Below are 21,294 nucleotides of genomic sequence, written 5' to 3'. Positions count from 1 at the left end.
TTGTTAATCAGCCTCCTCGGTGCCGTGTCTCCTAAACAATTCAGATTGCATTCAGCCTGCCAAATTTACATAAATCTTCGATCGCTAGCGGTGTGACTCTGAAGTGCTTTAATATATGTTTTCTCCCCACAATATCGATAAAACGTTCTGCACCCAAAATGCAGTGGAAGATGCTAACCGTCGGACAAAAAGTTCTGGTCACACTAAAGAAAGGTACAAGTTACGTGGCTGTAGGGCGCAATTACGGAATAAATGTTATGTTGGGACAGCATGAAGGAATTAGGTTTAACTTAATAGTTTTTAAAAATTTAAGTTGATTGAACATAAAGCAATTAAGTTGTCCCAAAAAAGTCTCAATAATTGTGTTTGTTCAACTCAATTTAAATAAGCAGTTTAACCAAAGAGCAAACATTACTCCCATCTAAAACGGGTTAATGCTTTAAAAAAAACACATGCACAAAAATAAAACTGTTAATTTGTTATTTGGAAAAGCAGTTTTCCTGTCAGTGTGTCGTTTGTAGACACATGCGAGAGTATTTATTCAGACACCCAGATTGTATTAGGATGTTATTGTTTACTTCGTTACTCCGAACAAAAAGTAACCCCCACAAACACACACTTTCTGCAATGGTACAGTTTTCTGCCAAAAACCCAACCAACGCGCATCAATTTGAACAAAGATCGCCCTATTCCGTAGCCTTAATTAGAAGAAAATTGTAAACAGACGCACGCCTTTCTTAAGGGATTATCCATACTTTATGACAGAGCGTTTGAAGTCTGGAAGCTTTCTGAATCAGCATTGCTCAAGTGGGTCTCTTATAGGACATTGTTGTCTTCAATTATTTCCCCGTTATATATACGTGTCTGTATAAAGCCAGGATATCATCTATTATTTAGAGGTGCAATCGTTTCTGTTTATCAGGTCTTTTTTTAAAAAAGGGGGTTATCTGCATGCATCACTTTTTTGATTAAACGGAACAAAGCGTAATAAAGCAAGAATGGCTGCTCGTCTCTCCTGCTCCGCAGATTCCCGACCTTTATTGTCATTTAATGCGAGAGGCGCAGAGTGAGGAAGAGATCTGAAGAGCAGCTGGCACTGAGCTGCGCGAACACACAGGGAAAACGGGGTTTTACACAAGTTCTGTTACACAAAAACACACACATTTGTGCTGAAAGTTTACTACTGTGAGCTGTGGTCTACGCTGGAGCTGACAGATGCTTAGTATTGCAAACAGTTTAAGCTTATGAGAGCCTCTAACGCTGATTTGTCGGGTGCTGATTACTGTTGGGTCCTTTTAGCTGAAGTGGTTTTTAAGAGGCATGGGTTTTGCTTGAATTTAATTGGACACTGGCTGTACTGAAGTTAACGGTACAATAGACAATAATGAAACTTTCATTATTAATTACTAAAGTCATTTTAAACTATTGTCACTTTTTTCCCTTAATTTTTACAGAAATAAAATAAAAGGTGTTTTTTTCAGTACTGTACTAGCCACTCTTTTCCAACCTGTTGATGTCAATTGAAATTTAGACTTTCAATTCACATCAAGGAACACTTTAATTTTAATTTAATTTAATTTAATTTAATTTAATTTAATTTAATTTAATTTAATTTAATTTAATTTAATTTAATTTAGGGTGAGGCAGTGGCGCAGAGGGTAGTGCTGTTGCCTCACAGCAAGAAGGTCGCTGGGTCGCTAGTTCGAACCTTGGCTCAGTTGGCGTTTCTGTGTGGAGTTTGCATGTTCTCCCTGCCTTCATGTGGGTTTCCTCTGGGTGCTCCGGTTTCCCCCACAGTCCAAAGACATGCGATACAGGTGAATTGGGTAGGCTAAATTGTCCGTAGCGTATGAGTGTGTGTGAATGTGTGTGTGGATGTTTCCCAGAGATGGGTTGCGGCTGGAAGGGCATCCGCTGCGTAAAAACTTGCTGGATAAGTTGGTGGTTCATTCTGCTGTGGCGACCCTGGATTAATAAAGGGACTAAGCCGACAAGAAAATGAGTGAATAAATTAAATTAAATTAAATAAAATTTAATTTAATTTAATTTAATTTAATTTAATTTAATTTAATTTAATTTAATTTAATTTAATTTAATTTAATTTAATTTAATTTAATTTAATTTAATTTTTAAAAAATTAGTTTGTTTATTAATTTCGTTAGTTTCGAATTTTAGCTACTTGTACATTAGGGTAGTTTTCAAAAAAACAGCTAGCATCTCGGAAGTGTTATTGCAGAGCAATGCAAACAGCACGCAGAAGTACAAATGCACGACTACGGGCAAGGCAGGTGCCGTGGGTCACGGTGATCACTCGACACAGAACTATAGGTTTAGTTTAGCCTTTAGTCCTTTATTTATCAGGGGTCGCCACAGGGGAACACAGTAGATGCCCTTTCAGCCGCAACCCGGGTACTGGGAAACAACCATAAACACTCATTCTCACACACTTATACACCACGGTCAATGTAGTTTATTCAATTCACCAATAGTGCATATGTTTGGACTATGGGGGAAACTGGAGCACCCATAGGAAACCCACGTCACATGGGAAGAACATGCAAATTCCACACAGAACACCCACTGACCCAGCTGAGGCTCGAACCAGCAACCTTCTTGCTGTGAGGTGAACGTGCTACCCACTGCGCCACCGTGCTTATGTTACAGCTCTCCTAGAGTTAAACTGTTGAATTTTAACATTTTGGAATCCATTCAGCCAATCTCAGGGTCTGTCAAAAACACCTTTACCTTAGCTTAGCATAAATCATTGAATCGGATTAGACCAATCTTGGTAAAAAAAAAAAAAAAAAAAAAAGTTGTGATAATTTTAAAGCAACAGGCTGTAAAAAAAAAAAAAGAAAAAAAAAGTTGACTAAACTTAAAATATTAAGGCAACAAACTTCAGATATTTTTACACATCCTTAATTTTCAACCCAGCTTCTTGGCTTGATTTAAGTTAAGTAAACTCAGAAATGTCCTGAGGTTTGTTGCCTTAAAACCTAAAGTGGAGTCAGCTTTTCTTTTTTTTTTACAGTGTAGTAGAGTATAGTCTGTTTTTCAGACTTCCTTTATAAGTTAGATTAGCTAATTGCATTTAAAAGATTTACCTTTTATTTTCAGTACAACACAAAGTCATACACGTTTGGAACTCTTTTTTTTTTTTCGATAGTCTACAGAACAAACCATCGTTATACAATGATTTGCCTAATTACCCTAACTTGCCTAATTAACCTAGTTAAGCCTTTAAATCTCACTGTAAGCTGAATACTAGTGTCTTAAAAAATATCTAGTCAAATATTGTGTACTGTCATCATGGCAAAGATTTAAAAAATCAGTTATTAGAACTTAAAGGGCACCTATTTTACCCCTTTTTAAGATATAAGATAAGTATTTTATGTCTCAGAATTTGTTTGTAATGTTTCAGCTCATCAGATTATTTATTATACCTTTTTCAATCTGGGAAAAATGAGCTGCTGTGCCTTTAATGCAAATGAGTTGCTTCTCCCCGCCCACTGTTCCCACATGCCGAGCCAGAGATGCATGTAGCCTTCATGTAGATAAACAGCACAGTGACAGACAAGAATAAAGCAGATCTCCCTTATTACATCAACAACTTAACCAACTGTTATTTAATATATTTATTGTGGGGTTAATTCAAGCCTTTCCGCAATGATGAGTCACAAACAATATTGTTATAAAGTTTGCATGTGCACACACACACACACACCTATGTTTAGCTTTGCACTGTTTTTGCATAGCAAATGTGACAAGATACAGGGTAATATCCACAGCTGTATGATTATCCGTTATGTTAATGTACAAAATAAACCTGATTTAAGTCCACAATCCAGGATCGAAGCGTCTTTCTTTTATAATTGTACTGATATTTGGCTGTGGTGGTGAATTACGTAAGGATTTTACTGTATTTATTACAAATACATGATTATTGATGGCTGATGATGACAGAGAGTTGAACGAATCTTTTAATCCCAGTTGCTTTGCACTCATCCTGTCTCTAAAAAATATTGTTTAGACAAAACAAAAAAAATTAACGCAACAGTTTGCATTAATATATTCAAGTTACGACAACATCTGACAAAATGAGGTTCAGACAACAAACTTTATTATGTTAGCCAAATCTTTTCCTCTTCAATCAGAGGCATTTTTACTTAGCATAAACTCCATTTTTTTAAGTTGAGAAAAAATAAGCTGTTTCAAATAGTTTTTTTAATTAAAATTGAAAACAAATCCAGTGTTTTGTGCGTAATTGCATGTTTTTAAGTTTAGAACCTCAAATAAATTAAGTAGCTGTAATTGTTTAATTTTTTTTTTTTTTAGCAAATTTACTGTTCATTCTTGTATGAAATACATTTAACAACAGCATTTTTGTTTTTCAGTATTTTTTTTTTATAAAACAGGTTTTTATTGTTTTACCAAACAAAAACATGTAGTGTTTCATATTATCAGTATAAAAAACAGCAAAAAACATCAGTGGAAAAATACAAAACAACTCCATTAGTGTGGAAAAATTGAGTTATCAACCCAATTTCTTTGGGTTGCTACAAGTTAAATATTGTTTAAAAGTAATTGACATTTTTGTTTACTTTTAAATTAGCCGAATTTTTAAATAGATGTAATTTTCAATATTTTCCTGTTTTGAAAACTTAATAAAATTATTCTGGCATTTAAAAGTTTTAATCTAATCCGCATTTTAGAATTTTTAAGTTACAATAATGTATAAACTATGTCGTGGTAACAGACCTCTTGAGTTATTTTTTAGAGTGTGGATATGGTTATTCACTATAATTATACTACAATAATTCAATAATTCTGACTTCAACTGTACATCGCCACACTATTGACATTTTATAATCCACCATTTCTTCTACGAATTGTGATGGAAATTCAACACATTAACTTAAACTGTTTTATTGTAAACAAGTAACTTTACTGTTGCCGTTTTATCTAGTCACAGTAGTGCTTAACTGTCCTTTGGAGACTCTGCTATTGGTGATTAGCGTGGCCTTGACATAAACGGCTGGATCAATACGTGATGCAGTTGGCCAAGGTCATTGCCCCCTGCTGTATATGACCTGGCTGGGACCGGTCAACCCTTGGCTGATAAATTCAGGGTGCCTGACCTTTGCTGACCCGGGCAGTGCATGTCAGACTGACCACAGAGACTTGGGACTGCGGTGGCCGGTCATCGGGTTGCTTCTGTAATGAAGTGTTCAGTATTGCCTTCCTGTCAGTCAGTAATTAAAGGAAGAGATATGAAGCCTTGGATAGGTGTTGAATGGACAAGCGGGCCGTTGGCTACAGAATAGCAATGAACAGGCTGTGGGGCAGTAAAGTGACATGTAAACTACTCTGATATGGACTGCTAATGGCTGCCTGGAAGATGGATTGGATGGGCTTGCTGAGAGCGCTGTACACAAACATGCACGGATCTTTAAATCAACATGATGCTGGAGATTTTCTGGGAAAGTATATTTAGAAATTTACATGATGTGGGAAAGTTTTTGTTTACTTAAAATGCATGATAATCAATCAATCGATCAACCAATAAATACATTAAATGATAGTTTTTAAATTGATTCAAACATTTTTGGGATTTTTTTTATTGGTTTATTAAAATGCATGACAATAAATGCATTTGCAAAAAGGCTGGTTTTTAAGTAGATTTAAATTTTAGATTGAAAATTGCATTGTTTTATTAAAATGCATGGCACTCTATAAATAAATAAATAAATAAATAAATAAATAAACAATGTAAATAAATACTGGTTTCTACGTAGATTTTAATTTTATATTGAATTTTATATCATTTTAAAAAGCACAACAATAAGTAAATAATTAAAATTCCTATAAAAATCCCCAATTTTCCTTGAAAATTGTATTGTTTTACTAAAATGCACAACACTCGATAAATGAATAAATATGTATGTAAAATGCTAGTTTTTAAGTACATTTTTATTTTATTTTGTAAATTGTATTGTTTTATTTAAATGTATGACAATAAATAAGTAAAAATGTCAATATTTTTGTATATTTAAATTTTATATTAAAAGCAGGAAAATAAATAAATTAATTAATTAATAAAAAAAATCTAGTTTTTAAGTAGATTTTACTTTATATTGGAGATTTTATTGATTTGTTAAAACGCATAAAACTTGATTAATAAATAAAAAATTGCATAACATGCTAGTTTTTCAGTAAATTTTAATTTTGATTTGTTAAAATGCATGAAAATACATAAATAAGTAAATAAATACATAACTAACTAACTAACTAAATAATTAAATATTGCAACTTTTAAGTATATAAAATTTTATATTGGAAATTATTTTATTGTTCTAAAAAAATAAATAAAATAAATAAATAAATAAATGCTAATTTCAAAGTAGATTTTATTTTATATTTAATCAATTATTGTTTTAGTAAAACCTATAACAATAAATAAATGAATAAATAAATAAAAATGCAACAACTTAAGTAGATTTTAATTTTATATTGTAAATTATTGTAATGTTGTAAGAAAATAAATAAATAAATAAATAAATAAATAAATAAATAAATAAATAAATAAATAAATAAATACTAGTTTCAAAGTAAGTTTTGTTTTTATATAGGTTTTTATTGTTTTAATAAAAAAACAGGACAATAAAAAATAATAAGTAAATAAATAAATAAATAAATAAATAAATAAATAAATAAATAAATAAATAAATATAAATAAAATATAAATAAATAAATAAAAATGCTAGTGTTTAGGTAGATTTAAATTTTAAATTAAAATTGATCAAATTGGATCTATCAATGAAGTGTAATGTTCAATTTTATCTTATTAAATGTTGGTCCTGAGTTTTACTTTCATTTTTTTTTTTTTTTTTTTTGTTCATTCAGATTAGACCTGGTTATGCAGTGCACACCCATGTAGGGCTTTCCCTGAGCAGGTGAGGGGGATCCTGGGAATCCCGTTTACCCATTCATCATGCAGCCATCTGCCACCACCTGAGCCCGTGCAAATTCCTCCGTCCACTAACTATTTAGTTGTCAGTGATTTGGTTAAGTGGAATTGACTTTTATCTTTACTGTGCTTTGGGGCTGCCACTGGCGATACACATTCCCCCATCCCTCAGCCGCCTGTCTGCACTCAGCCCCTGTGTCACATCTAGCACATTGCTATTGGCAGCCAAGGAGCGGCTGATCAATAGCCCAGGTCAGTGATGGCCCGCGGCCCTGCTGCGCTGCAGGCTGGGGTATTGATCCAGATCCGCTCCGTCCCGCTGCTCTGCCCGGCGTAAGGCCACAGTCTGCCCAGTGGAGAAGGTGCGAATGGGAAGGTTTGGCCTGGGAGAGGACAGCATAGGTGCTATTCAGAATGCATTTGTTTCTATTGGAACTCCATTGGAAGCATCGTGGAGAGCTTTAGTGTTGGTGTTTAGTGTATTGCAGTCCAATTTCTAAATTTTAGGCTACATTAGTGCAATTTCATTTTAAGAGTGTTTTAAATGTCCTGTTTTCTACTAACTTTCCTTCATTGTCATAGACCTCTTTCAGCACAGTTTTGTCTCAATCTATCTGTTAATTATTATTTTTTTAATTATTTATTTTGAGCTGGATTAATATAACCCTTACTAAACCTTCAACATGTATTAGATAAAAAGATAAATACAATAAAAGTTTAATGAAATAAAAAGGTTTATGAGGCATGCTCTGGTGTTCCTCATAGACCAAAGACATGCACTATAGCTGAATTGAGTAAAATAAGTTGGCCATAGTTTATGTGAGAGTGTATGAGTGTTTCCCAGTACTGGGTTGCAGCTGAAAGGGCATATATATGCTGGAAAATTTATGCTGGATGAGTTGGCTGTTCATTCCGCTGTGGCGACCCCAGATGAAAAAAGGGAGTAAGCCGAAGAAAAATTTATGAATTGCTCAAATGGTGTAGAATTTATAGAATATATATTCTATAATATAATTACTGAGGAGAATATATGGCCCAATAAAAGACAATAATCAATGTAGGATACGTCACAACAATGAGCTTGCAGCCTTGTATATGGAAATTGATATAGTTAAAAATATCAGAATTGCAAGGCTAAAGGCTGATTTATACTTCTGCGTCAAATGGCGGCGTATGCTACGGCGCTGACGCATAGCCCTTCGCCGTGGCCGTTGGCGTCGCTGACGTTCACCTCTCAAAAAATGTAACTACACGTCGCAACGACGCGTAGCGCAAGCTCTGTGATTGGTCGGCTTGGTAGCGCTGACGAGTCTGGGCGGGACCGAGAGCCGCGTGAATGGTGCGAGCCTGATGGAACGATTGTTTACAAGTGTGGAGTCCCGTGAAGGAGCTCCGGATGGAAAGTTTTGTTTTGTGTTTACCTCATAGTTAAAGTTGTTGCACGTCCGCCGGTTCCTGCCTCAAAATGAGCGAGTTTGAGCCACTTGTACATCCCGGAAGTGTTCAGAAAAAGCAAAACATCAGCGAAGAAACTCGACACAGAGACACATTTACACCTCACTGCCAACTAGCGTTTCGGAAGCGTTAGAAAGGAACGCGGAAGAAGTATAAATGCACAGCCACGCACGTTGCATGTGCCGTGGGTTACGCCGGTTACTTGACGCAGAAGTATAAACCAGGGTAAGGTGGGCAGGACACGTCATACGTATGGATGAAAATGCCATTCCAAAAAAATCTTCAGCACTGACCCGGTAAGCAAAAGAAAAGTGGGAAGGCCTAAACCAAGATGGCGAGACTGCATTAGCAATGACGCCAATGTTTTAGGAATGAGGAATTGGGGAGCATTTGCCCCGGACAGAGAACATTGGTGGATATTACTTAAGGCAGCCAGGATCCAGTAATGGAATGTCGCGCTAAGGATGATGATGATGAGTACAGAAGACATGTCCGAAAGTAATTATGGATAGTCCCACCTCCCAATCTGTTCGTTAAACTGTGTCTTTTGCGTTCTCTTTTTTTTTCTGGTCGAAGAACCATAACAAAGCTAATGCATTTATTCTTCATTCATTTACATTTCTGTGTGGAGTTTGTATGTTCTTCCCGTGTTTGCGTGAGTTTCCTTCAGGTGCTCCGGTTTCCCCCACAATCCAAAGACATGCACTATAGGAGAATTGAACTAACTAAATTGGCCGTTGTGATGAATAACTTATTGCAATAAGATGCAATAAGAACATGCAAACTCCTCACAGAAATGCCAACTGACTCAGCCAGGACTCGAACTAGTGATCTTCTTGCTGCGAGGCAACGGTGCTAAACACTGAGCCATCGTGTCGGCCACTTCACAGTCATTCTCTATTAAAACCTAAAGTGTTATTTTAAACACAAAGCCTGCCTGTTTACATTTACAGCCATTAAAATGATTTTGATATTGATAAGCAATGCAGCATTAGAGCAGCATCAAGAGGATCAAGCATCGAAGTTGGACAGTTTGACCATTACTAATGAATATTTGTGAGGTTACGACTTTGGTGCAAGTACAGACTTGCAAGCGACGCTGAAAAAGTTGAGACCTCCGCATCCATTCATCATTTATTTCAGAGCCCCCCACCCCACCTCCTCCTCCGTCCCCTCACCAGCGTGCCTGCTTGTTTTTGTTGCAGTTTTAAGTGCCTCTCCCTGGAGCTCCTCATCAACAACTTAATAAGAGCTCTTGGGAACAATTAAACAGCATCTTTAACCCTGCTCTATCCACAGAGGTAAAAATAATCATAAAAATGTTGCCAAATAGAAGAGACTCCAGGGGGAGCGTTCAGAAATCACAGTCTGTCTCCGTCTCTGTCCTTTATTCCCTCAACTGAAGCCCAAGCAGCACAGGCGAGAGCTGTCAGAGCCGTAGCCTATGATAGACACATTTACTCGGCTTTCTATCCCAGCCCCATGTGGCGTTCCCTTTTTCTTTTTTGCTTTTCCCTCCTCCTTTTTTTTTTCTCTCTTTCAATGTTGGAACTGACATGTGAATAAATATGTACTGTCTAAGTGGCTTTGTTGTTGTGTACGAGAGATCTTCCGCAGAGTGCACAATTATGCATGTTATTACAGGAATATGTCTTGTTCTGGTTATGGGGGAAATTAAGTTTCTCCGGAAATTTCGTTTTATTTTTTTCTTCTTCTTCTTCTCTCTCTCTCTTTCCTTTTGTTTTTTTGCTGAAAGAGTAATGCCACAAGAGGAAAAATTACTCAAAGAAATGCATTTATTGCTTAATGCAATCTGGAAAATCGTACGGTTTTGTCCTGCAGCAGTCGTAAAAATAATTATATATTAATTTTCTGTTCTCTAAAACAGCTTATTACCGAACTCAAAGGACTTGATAGAAGCCATATTGTTCAGTGTCCTCCCCTCCTGAAAGAGATTTAGCCGGCTCTTTCTCAGGGGGAATGAGCACGCAAAGCGAAAAATCTGCACTCACTTATGGAGCATAACTAACAATGGCCTCACCTCCTTTCAGCTCTGCTTTAGAAAAAGGCAAAGTGTGTGTTTGAGAATCTATTAAATGTGTTTCTTGTTTTTTTTATCCTTTGTTCTACACTGTAAAAAAATCTGTAAAAAAAAATGGTCAAAAGACTGGCAGCAGGGCTTCCAGAGATATTCCGTTAAATTACAGAAAATACCAGCCTGATCTCACGAGAAAACGTATTTTACCTTTTGTCAGTTTAGTGGCTAATTCATTCGAATTCAGATTTTAAAAAGGAGGCGTGGCACCCAACCCAACCCCACCCCTAAACCCAACGGTCGTTGAGTGATGAGTAAATCGTACTATATTGTACAAATTAAATCGTACGAATTGATACGAATTAGCCACTAAATCAAAAAGTTTTTAAAAAGTTTGCCGTGAAAAAGCGTTGAAAATAATAATAGTAATAATGATAATAATATTAATAATAATAATAATAAAAATATTAATAATAATAATAATAATAATAAATTTCACAGAATAACAAAAAATTAAAAATACAGAACATGCCTTACGGTCAAAAGTGATTACTCTACAGTTTATTCAGGCCCTACTAGTTTTTCCCGATCCTGCGATCGCTGAATCCAACGCAAAATCGCACAGTTCTGTCATACCAAAATTTACGATTTTTAAAAAGTAGGCGTGGCACCCAACCCCACCCCTAAACCCAACCATCATTGGGTGATGAGCAAATCGTACTAAACTGTACGAATCAGATCGTACGAATTGATACGAATAAGCCACTAAATTAAAAAATTACGAATTGTCGTGAAAAAGTGTTGAAAATAATAATAATAAATTTCACAGAATTACAAGAAAAAAACTGTAAAAATACAAAACATACTTTACGGTCAAAATTCATTAAACTACAGTTTATTCAGACCCTCTAGTTTTACACGATCCCGCGTTTGCTGAATCCAACGCAGAATCATACAGCTCAGTCATACGAAAATGTACGATTTTAAAAAGGAGGCATGGCACTCAACCCAACCCCGCCCCTAAACCCAACCATCATTGGATGATGAGCAAATCGTACTAAATTTTACAAATTAGATAGTTTACAGTTCATTATGTGCAGCCTACAAACAATGGGTTAATATTTGACATTATGACCTCACGTTAATCTTCTTATGATTACTATCTTCACTAAAAACTAATTGACTGAATTTTTGTTTCCCTATTTTAAGGTGAATCATCTGTAAAAATTAAAGTAACATTAAGTGTTACTCTGTGAAAATACAGAACTTTTCTTTTAAAAAACAGAAAAATAGCGTAATACCAAAATACAAGCAATTATGTGAATAATTTTTTTATTGCAGAACATCTATAAAACAACAGGTATTTCACTGTATAATGAAAAAACTGGAAACTTCTGTAGAAAAATACAGAGAATTACCTGTAAAATAATGTCTGTTGTTTACAGTGCACTGTATGAAAGAACTTTCTGCTAATAGCTTGTTTATTTCTCATCCCTAGGTGGCGCTATCACTGAAGGCTTTTCCGCTGGCTGTGGATGCTTCATACCAAAAATTCATAACCGGGTCTTTTAGCTTTGAAACAAGCAACCTGGAAATACAGGACTACATCATCCAAAGCCCTTGCCGAGGGATGCACTAACAGTGCCCAGGCACTGGATCTGAAAGCTTTACATTCCTCTTTACTTACCAACAAACCAAAAAAAAAAAAAAGACAAACGATAGCTTTAGCACTAGTGATAGATTACGGCCATCCGCCTGCCGCTGCACCAAACCTGCTGTGACCGCAAGGGTTGTGACCTTTCTGGCGCTCGCTTCAAACGGACACTTGAAAAGAAAGACGCAGTCAGAGAGGGCTTCCGAGCGGTGGCGACTGAAACCAAAAAACCTATCAGGTAAGGCTGTGAAGTCACTTCTCTTCCTGCTGGCAACACCCCCAATGCTCCTCGGGGGCTTTTGAAGCCCTGTTGGCCCCCTGTGTCCACGCCCACATAGGCTGCTTCTCCTACATGCTGGGCCTACAGACGAGCCCACTGTACTGTAGATAAAGGCGTCCCAGGTTTGAAGACTCAATCATCTGTCTGCTGCTGCTGGAGGATTAGAGGGAATGTGTGCGGATTGAATTTGTTTGGCTCGGAGATGCTTAGGTGCAGGGAAACCCTGGAAAGAAATACGAGGAGATTGATGGATTGATTGGTAGAAAAGAAAGAGATATGCATCAACAGCATCAGATGCATGTTTTCATTTACATAATGCAGGCTCGGTTGTGGACTGTAAATAAAGGGATAGATCACACTGTAAAAGTATATGTTAAATAACAGTTTCCGGATGTGAATTGCATTATGAGAGCTTGATCTCTGCTTTGTCGACTTTTGATGTTAAAAAATCAAATCTACACTTTAACAAAGTGACTTTTGTTGACATTTTAGAAGTTTGAAATAATATAATATTGAGGAATAAGTCTGTAAAATAACAGAAAATGTAGATTACAAGGTTTTTGTACGGTAATATGCAATGATATCCCAGACAATATATCACTTTTATCGATAAAAATGTTATCAAAAGTCACTTTTTTGAACTTTTCGAGGTTAAAAGCTGTTTGGAACAAAGATTAAGGCCCCATAATGCAATTCAAAAGCATATAAATTGGGGAAAATAATAAAAACATGAATGACAAAATACAGAAAACTGCTAATTTACAGATATTTTTGTTAAAGTGCTCCAAAAGTAGTTATTTTGAACAATGCTGGTTGATACACATTGACTTCCATAGCAGGAAATAAATTACTTTTTTACATTTTTCAAAATATCTTCTTTTGTGTTCATTAGAAGAAAGAAACCTTATGAGGGAGAGTAATTGATGAGGTCATTTTTCGTTCATTTTGGAGGTGAACTATCTCTTTAAATTAATCTCAGTTGATAGCATTTATAATGTTCATTTTGACTCATATACTTTCTTTTCTGTAAAAAAAAATTAAAAATAGGCTTTTATTTGCCTTTATTCATCACATACAGTACAAACGGACGCAGCTATTGGAAGTTTTTGGCACAAGACTTCCAGCCTTATTCACTTCCATTGATTTTCAGGCATTAAAAACAGCTAGTTATGCTGCTTGATATTGCAAACTGAGATTTTCTTTTTATATTATTCTATATGTATATTAATTTATGTACAGTCATGAACACACTTGTTTGAAGTGAAGCAGTTTGACCGTTTTCTGCCATATTTTTCTTAGTAAATTCACCCATAGACAAATGAATCAGAAGTTTTAAAACAATCGCTTTGCAGAATAAGGTCAATAGTGTAAAAAATTTAATTCAAAATTGTGAAATTTAAAACACTCTGTGCTGTATACACAGAAAACAAACAAGATATTTAGTGCACAAAGCATAGTTTTTTACAAGCTAATCTCTAAAACCCTTAAATGACACAGAAGAATGTAACATTTCCAATATTATGCCACTAATAACCGGGGTTTTATGAAGTTCCACTTTTTTGCTTTTAAAATCTTTCAAAAAATTGGCCTCACTTTCATTCAAAATGCCTCAATTTAACCTCTTTTTTTTTAAGAAAACGATGGGCAAGTCGAAATGAGTTTTTGTGGTAATCAACACAATGCCCCGAATGCTGTCGATTGAGCTTTACTTGTAATATCCCTGAATATTTTTAATGCACTCCCAAAGCAGTCAATTCATTTATTTGTCAATAATCAGAGATGTGTTCTGCTCAAACATCTCACATTGACTCTGACATCGGCAGGTATAATTAATTTACATTGTAAGCATTTCACCTTTATTGTACACTGTAAAAACATAAATGGTGTAATATATGGTAAAATACCTGCAGCTGCAGTTACCAGAAGTTTACCGTAAGGAAAAAAGTTACAATGTGGAACGCTTTACAGAATACTTTGATAATCTGTACATTTTACAGTTGAAAACTGCTGTTTGTTTAGTCGTTTCAGTTGGATAAAACAGATGAATTGTAAACATGTTTACAGCAATTCTCTTTAAAAGTTGAAGTTGTAAGTGTAAATTAATTTACAGTAAACTACTACAGTAAACTACTGTAATAGTGTGTTTGAGAAGTAAGGGAACTTTTCATTTATTTGAACAAAAGTTGAAGTTGTAAGTGTAAATTAATTTACAGTAAACTACTACAGTAAACTACTGTAATAGTGTGTTTGAGAAGTAAGGGAACTTTTCATTTATTTGAACAAAAGTTGAAGTTGTAAGTGTAAATTAATTTACAGTAAACTACTACAGTAAACTACTGTAATAGTGTGTTTGAGAAGTGAGGGAACTTTTCATTTATTTGAACAAAAATTCATATTTACACTGTAAGCTGTAGTTTTTACATATTAAGAGGGTAAAATTTAAAGTTATGTACTGTTTCTTAAAATACGGTGATTTAATGTAGGTAAAACAGTAATATACTACTTTGTCTCTTTAATTAGTTTTTTTATTATTGTAGTTTTCACTGAGATTTTTTTAGTCTAAACTTCAATTGACTTGTTGAGTTTTGTCAGTTGTGACTAGCGATGGGAATAACGCCGCTATTAATAAACAGTGTTAATAATGGCGATACTTTTTTCAGTAACGAGTAATTATTTAAATTACTGTTTTCCCCCTTTACAACGCCATTACCGTTACTGACCATAAAATGTGCATTTTTATGCGAGCAGTGACTTTCTCAGCCAGCCACAAGTCTCCAACTGGGGGGTATGTGTGTGTTCAGGGCTGGGGCGGGACACATAAGACATAACCAACCAATGATGATGAGTGTAACTGAGAACGTGACGATTGGCTCAGATAGAGTACATTTCCATCGTTTGCCAATCTTAGGCAGAGTAGAGCGGGTGTTCACACACAAGCACACGCACAGTCAGTCACACACACCAACGACCAGGAGTTAGAACGATGGCCAATCCAACAAGTTCAAAGTGTTTACAAACTGGAAATATAAGCACTTCTTTTGCTTCGTTGAGGTGAAAGACAAAGATGTTTGTTATATCGTGCAACTTATTCCCTGGAAAAAAAAGAGTCTCTCTTCATCTCTCTACCTCACGTCATCACAGAATCAGTGCCTATGCAGGTGACCTGAGCCCTTCTACCAAAGGAGAAGGCGAAGCCACGACGTCAAAGCAAATAAAACTTATTTTTTTCCTCTGCAAATTTTACTCAGACAGAATTAAACACAATAATATCCAATATCTGTAAGTTCTAAACCATTTTATTGTGCAAATATAGCAATGATAATATTTATAATGTGTTGAAGTTGATTGTTGTCTCTGACGTTGCCTCAAAACAATATTAAAATAGTGTAGATTAGTGTGCAATGTTTTATATTTAATACGATTTTTTTTAAAGTAATGCAGTAGCTTTCCATGGTAATTAGTTACTTTTTTAATTATGTAACTCAGTTACTAAATGTGAGAAGTAACTAGTAACTAATTACTATTTTAAAGGAACATGCCCAACACTTGTTGGGACCCCTAAAATGACTGCAAATTTGATGATTATTACTTTTAAATGTTACCACACCGAGTACATTTTAGGTTAATTATATAAACACTTTACAGTGTGGTTAGAAAACAGTCACACGCTGCTGCTGCTGCTGCCCCAGTGCCGAGCATATTCATCTGTAAATGTTAAGCTGTGATATTTTTGTTTTGCTAGCACGACAAACATACATGCTCTTTAGCTGTTCAAAATGACGGTGTTCGCTGCTCTCGGCGCAACCCTGAACGAAAGTAAATAGTGTTTACAGAATTAAGCATTTAAAAAAGAAAACAGACGGCCAAGGAAGTAGCACGCGAGACGCTCTGGGAATCAGCCAGGTTCTGAGACGAGAGCAAGGCCTTTGTTTGAAAAGTTCAAAGTAATTTTGCCAAATTTAGGTCATTTCACATTAGTACTCAACGGGGAGCTGTCATTTGTGCGCAAAGAGAAAGCAAATAAATAAATAACCGAACAGATGAAGCACTAAAGCTTTTCATGCATCTTAGTCATGTATTATTATTCTTTTTTTTTTTTTTGATTAAGACAAAAAATAAGACTCTTCAAAGCATCAAGGAAAAAATACATCTCTGTTAAACTAATTAGAGACCCCAAAATGGGTTTTTCTGATGGGCTATATCAAAGGTATAGGTTACTAGAAGTCAGGCACGCTCACAACAGGACTAATGAAAGTTGCTGCAAGTAGAAATATGGATTACTTTTAATTTTAAATACTCAGTAAGACATACACATAATACATACATATTATTTACAGGGTGTCCACTGGGTCTTAAAAAGTCTTCAATTTCAAAAACTAAATCTTAGGCCTTAAAAAGTCTTACATTTGCTGAAATATTGACGTGTAGGTCTTAAATCATTTTAAACAGCTCTTAATTTCCCTTTGTTTTTGTAAAGATACTGATACATTTACATTTTACATTTACATTTAGTCATTTAGCAGACGCTTTTATCCAAAGCGACTTACAAATGAGGACAAGGAAGCAATTTACACAACTAAGAGCAACAATGAATAAGTACTAAAGGCAAGTTTCAGGTCTGTAAAATCTAAGAAGGGAAGTGTTAGTAGGGTTTTTTTTTTTTTTTTTTTTTTTTTTTGTACAGTTAGTGTGATATTCAAATAGGCAATTGCAGATTAAGAAGTGAAGTGGAGACTAAATAGTTGAGTTTTTAGTCGTTTCTTGAAAATAGCGAGTGACTCTGCTGTTCTGATGCAGTTAGGGAGTTCATTCCACCAACTGGGCAGATTGAGCGTGAGCGTTCGCGAAAGTGATTTTTTCCCTCTTTGGGATGGAACCACGAGGCACCCAACAATACATCTCAATCAACCTTTTAGCTAAACTTTATTGTTTTAACTAATATTATAACCGTCTGTTGTTCAAGCTTTTAGTTTATTAGAGTTTTATAAAATATTAGGTTGAGAAACGTTTATAAAAGACTAGGGTCGGCTTGATTTGACGCATTATTTAAAGCACAGTATGTGGCTAAGAAATAAGTAATAATTAGAATTTGTTTCTTGATGAGGCATGTCTGCTGGGGCATTTAAAAAAGTGTGTTTAGCCCTATATAAATCTAAAAATTGAATTCTTGACGGTCTTTAAAAGGTCTTAAAATGTTTTAATTTGCAAAAACCCTGTATTAATGTGCAAGAAACCAAATGTTTTAAAAATGTATAATGTAAATCCTGCTTAACAAAGTCATCCAAGCTAATAAAACTCTAAAAATGACAAGAAAAAATAGCATTTTCAATTATATGTGACTAAGAACTAAGGCTTTTATCACGTTCCACTTTTATGCTTTAAAAATCTTTCCAAAATTGGCCTCATTTCCATTCAAAATGCCTCAATTTAACCTCTTTTACTACTTTTTTTTTTTTTTAAAGAAAAGGACAGGCTAGTCAAAATTACTTTTTGTGGTAATTAACAAAAACAGCAGTTTAAAATAATAAGCAAATGATAATAAAAACATCACTGTTAAAGTAATTAGCAACATCAAAATGGGTTCTTCTGGCAGGCTATGTCAAAGGTGTGGGTTACATCAGGTCAGACACACTCACAACGGGACTAATGTAAGTCATTGCAAGTAGAAATATGAAATCTCTGAAATTTTAAATACTTAGTAAGACTAACAATACATTCATATTATTTACATGGTGTCAGTGGGGTCTTAAAAATTCTTGAAATGTCTTCAAAATTTTAGGCCTTAAAACGTCTTGAATTCACTGAAATATTGACGTGTAGGTCTAAAATAATTTTAAACAGGTCTTAATTTCCCTTAGTTTACGTAAAGCTACTGAATCGATCCAACACACACCCAACAATATATCTCAATAAAACTTTTAGCTAAACTTTATTGTTATAAATAAAAATATAACAGTCTGTTGGTCATACCTTTAGTTTATTAGAGTTTTATAAAAGTTTATAAAAGACTAGGGTCGGCTTGATTTGACGCTTTAATTAAAATACAGTATGAGGCTGAGAAATAAGTAATAATTAGAATATGTTTCTTGATGAGGCATGTCTGCTGGGGCATTAAAAATGTGTGTGTGTATATATATATATATATATATATATATATATATATATATATATATATATATATATATATATATATATATATATATATATATATATATATATATATATATATATATACACACACATACATTTGAAGTCAGAATATTTAGCCCCCTGTCAATTTATTTCCCCAATTTCTGTTTAACAGAGAGAAGATTTTTTCAACACATTTCTAAGCATAATAGTTTTAATAACTCTAATAATTTAATAACTGATTTATTTTATCTTTTCCATGATGACAGTAAATAATTTTGGCTAGATATTTTTCAAGACATTTCTATACAGCTTAAGGTGACATTTAAAGGCTTAACTAGGTTAATTAGGGTAACTAAGACAGGGTAAAGGCGAGTTATTCTATAATGATGGTTTGTTCTGTAGACTATAACTTACGATAACGGTCAAAACTAGCACAGCCAAATTTATGTTATAGAAAAATATTAAATACAAATTTAAAAAAGAGAAAAAATCAAGAGAAGTAAAAAAATAATAATAAATTTTGTAGATTGTCATTTTTTGCAATATTTTGCTTGAATTTAATTGTATTTTCTTAAATTTTTATATATATATATATATATATATATATATATATATATATATATATATATATATATATATATATATATATATATAATTTTTTAGAAAATACAATTAAATATATATATATATGACACTTTAAAGAGTTGAGAAAACAAAACTTTGACTCCAAAAAGGGGTAATTTTATATAATTTTGGATTTTCAAATGTAGTTTTCTTTTTTTGTGTGTGACATTTTAAATACCCAGTTGTTTTCCTGTGTTGGCCTGGGTTTCCTCCCACAATCCAAAAGACATGTCCTAGGTGAATTAAATAAACTGAATTGATCATAGTGTATGATTGTGTGTGAATCTGAGAGTGTATGGATGTTTCCCATTACTGGGTTGCAGTTGAAAGGGCATCCACTGCGTAAAATATGTGCTGGATAAGTTGGCGGTTCATTCGCTGTGGCGACCCCAGATTAATATAGGGACTAAGCTGAAAAGAAAATGAATGAATGAATAATAAAACACTTAAGCAAAAATAAAAAAGAAACTGGCTTTACTTCCATTCAAAATGCCTCAATTTTACTAATAAAAAAACAACAATTTACTTCTTATATTCATTGATATCTATTTTTGTTTGTTTATTTAATATATGACACTTTAAATAATTAAGCAAATAAAATCATCTAATTAGCAACTCCAAAAGCGACTTCTTCTGTGGCAAAGGTGGGGTCAGGCACGCTCACAACAAGACAACAGGACGACTGTAAGTCAGTAGAAGTCATAAGCGGTGAACGCCCCCGTCAGGAGAGCGAATTTCCTCCCTGCCTCACACAGTCGCTCCCCCCTTTTCCCCTCCATCCGAGAGCGCTAATGGAACAGTGCTCTTAGCCCAGGGCTCCAGCACCAGACCCCTCTCTCTCTCTCTCTCTGTGTCTCAACATGAGGGATGTACTGCACTGCGGCCGGGGTCGCTCCCTTTGTGTCGGCCCTCCTTGGCCTCGCGGTAAAAAGAGCCATGCATGATTTCATACATGAAAGATATATGTAATTGGACAGCAGCAGCAATGCCTATACGCCATATTTACAATTCTAAACAGAGGACGGGAGAAGCAATTCCCCTTTATCTCTCTCGGTCATAGTCTCTTTCTCTGCCAGGAACGAATTTCTGCATATCGCCGAGGCCCGTGATGTACCGAAATACATGAAATGCAGATTATCACACTTCTTATTTACTTTCATAATGGATGAGTTGCATGTGTCGTTTTTTGACACAGAGTCGGTGTCCTGTCTTGTGTCCTGTCTGCGGGACCAAAATAGAGGAATAATTCCCTCCGGCCGCTAATATTGTGGCGGTGATGCTGTCGTCCGGTTCCTTGAAAGGGACGTCCTGATGCTTTGTTTATCCGTAGAGAGATAGCGAATGCATGCGCTCGTGGCCTTCATAATGCATCTTTAATATAACGGCATGATGGAAATGTAGTTATGAATACGGATTTGGATGGGTTTAATGTTTCAGATGTGTGTGTGTGTTTGTTTGACTGGGGAACATGAAATATATATATATATATATATATATATATATATATATATATATATATATATATATATATATATATATATATATATATATATATATTTATATATATATATATATATATATATATATATATATATATATATATATATATATATATATATATATATATATATATATTTTTTTTTTTTTTTTTTTTTTTTAATTAAAACTGCTTTTATTCTAGCCAAAATAAAAAAACAAACTTTCTCCAGAAGAAAAAAAAAAATATTATCAGACATACTGTGAAAATTTCCTTGCTCTGTTAAACATCACTTGGGAAACATTTTTTTTTTTGCTATTTATTTATTATATTATATATATATTTATTATATTATTTATTTAGAGCTTTTCTTTATGATGTATAGATTCACGTTAGACTTAATTAGTAAATAATTAACAGATTATCATTAATATAATTGATGTTTTAGACTGCACACAATAACAGAACACTTGTAGCATAATGCTGATTAATGCACACCCATGAAAAAAAAAATGAATTAATTTCAATTCCTTTATTTCCTAACAAAGGAAATCCATGAAAAATAGATTAATTACTAAGTATGATATGTGTAAGAACATAATACAAATGTAATTAAATAACAAAAGTGACTAATAATTGCCTAAAATAAATGTATTTGACTTAAATAAGG

At 34.3% G+C, this 21,294-nt stretch overlaps 1 protein-coding gene across 4 annotated transcripts in view; it reads left to right on the top strand.

The window, feature by feature from the left end:
* zfhx3b (zinc finger homeobox 3b) overlaps positions 1-21,294 on the top strand; it is a 781,589-nt gene that overhangs the window by 501,410 nt on the left and 258,885 nt on the right. For all 4 annotated transcript variants that reach the window (XM_068222142.1, XM_021478047.2, XM_068222144.1 and 1 more), the window contains one exon: positions 11,956-12,349. The gene's annotated coding sequence lies outside the window, so the exon portion shown is untranslated. The remainder of the gene's footprint in view (positions 1-11,955; positions 12,350-21,294) is intronic.

Source organism: Danio rerio, chromosome 7 (genome assembly GCF_049306965.1).
Source record: "Danio rerio strain Tuebingen ecotype United States chromosome 7, GRCz12tu, whole genome shotgun sequence".
In the NCBI taxonomy this organism is placed as follows: domain Eukaryota; kingdom Metazoa; phylum Chordata; class Actinopteri; order Cypriniformes; family Danionidae; genus Danio; species Danio rerio.
This window is presented reverse-complemented; position numbering and strand designations above follow the sequence as displayed.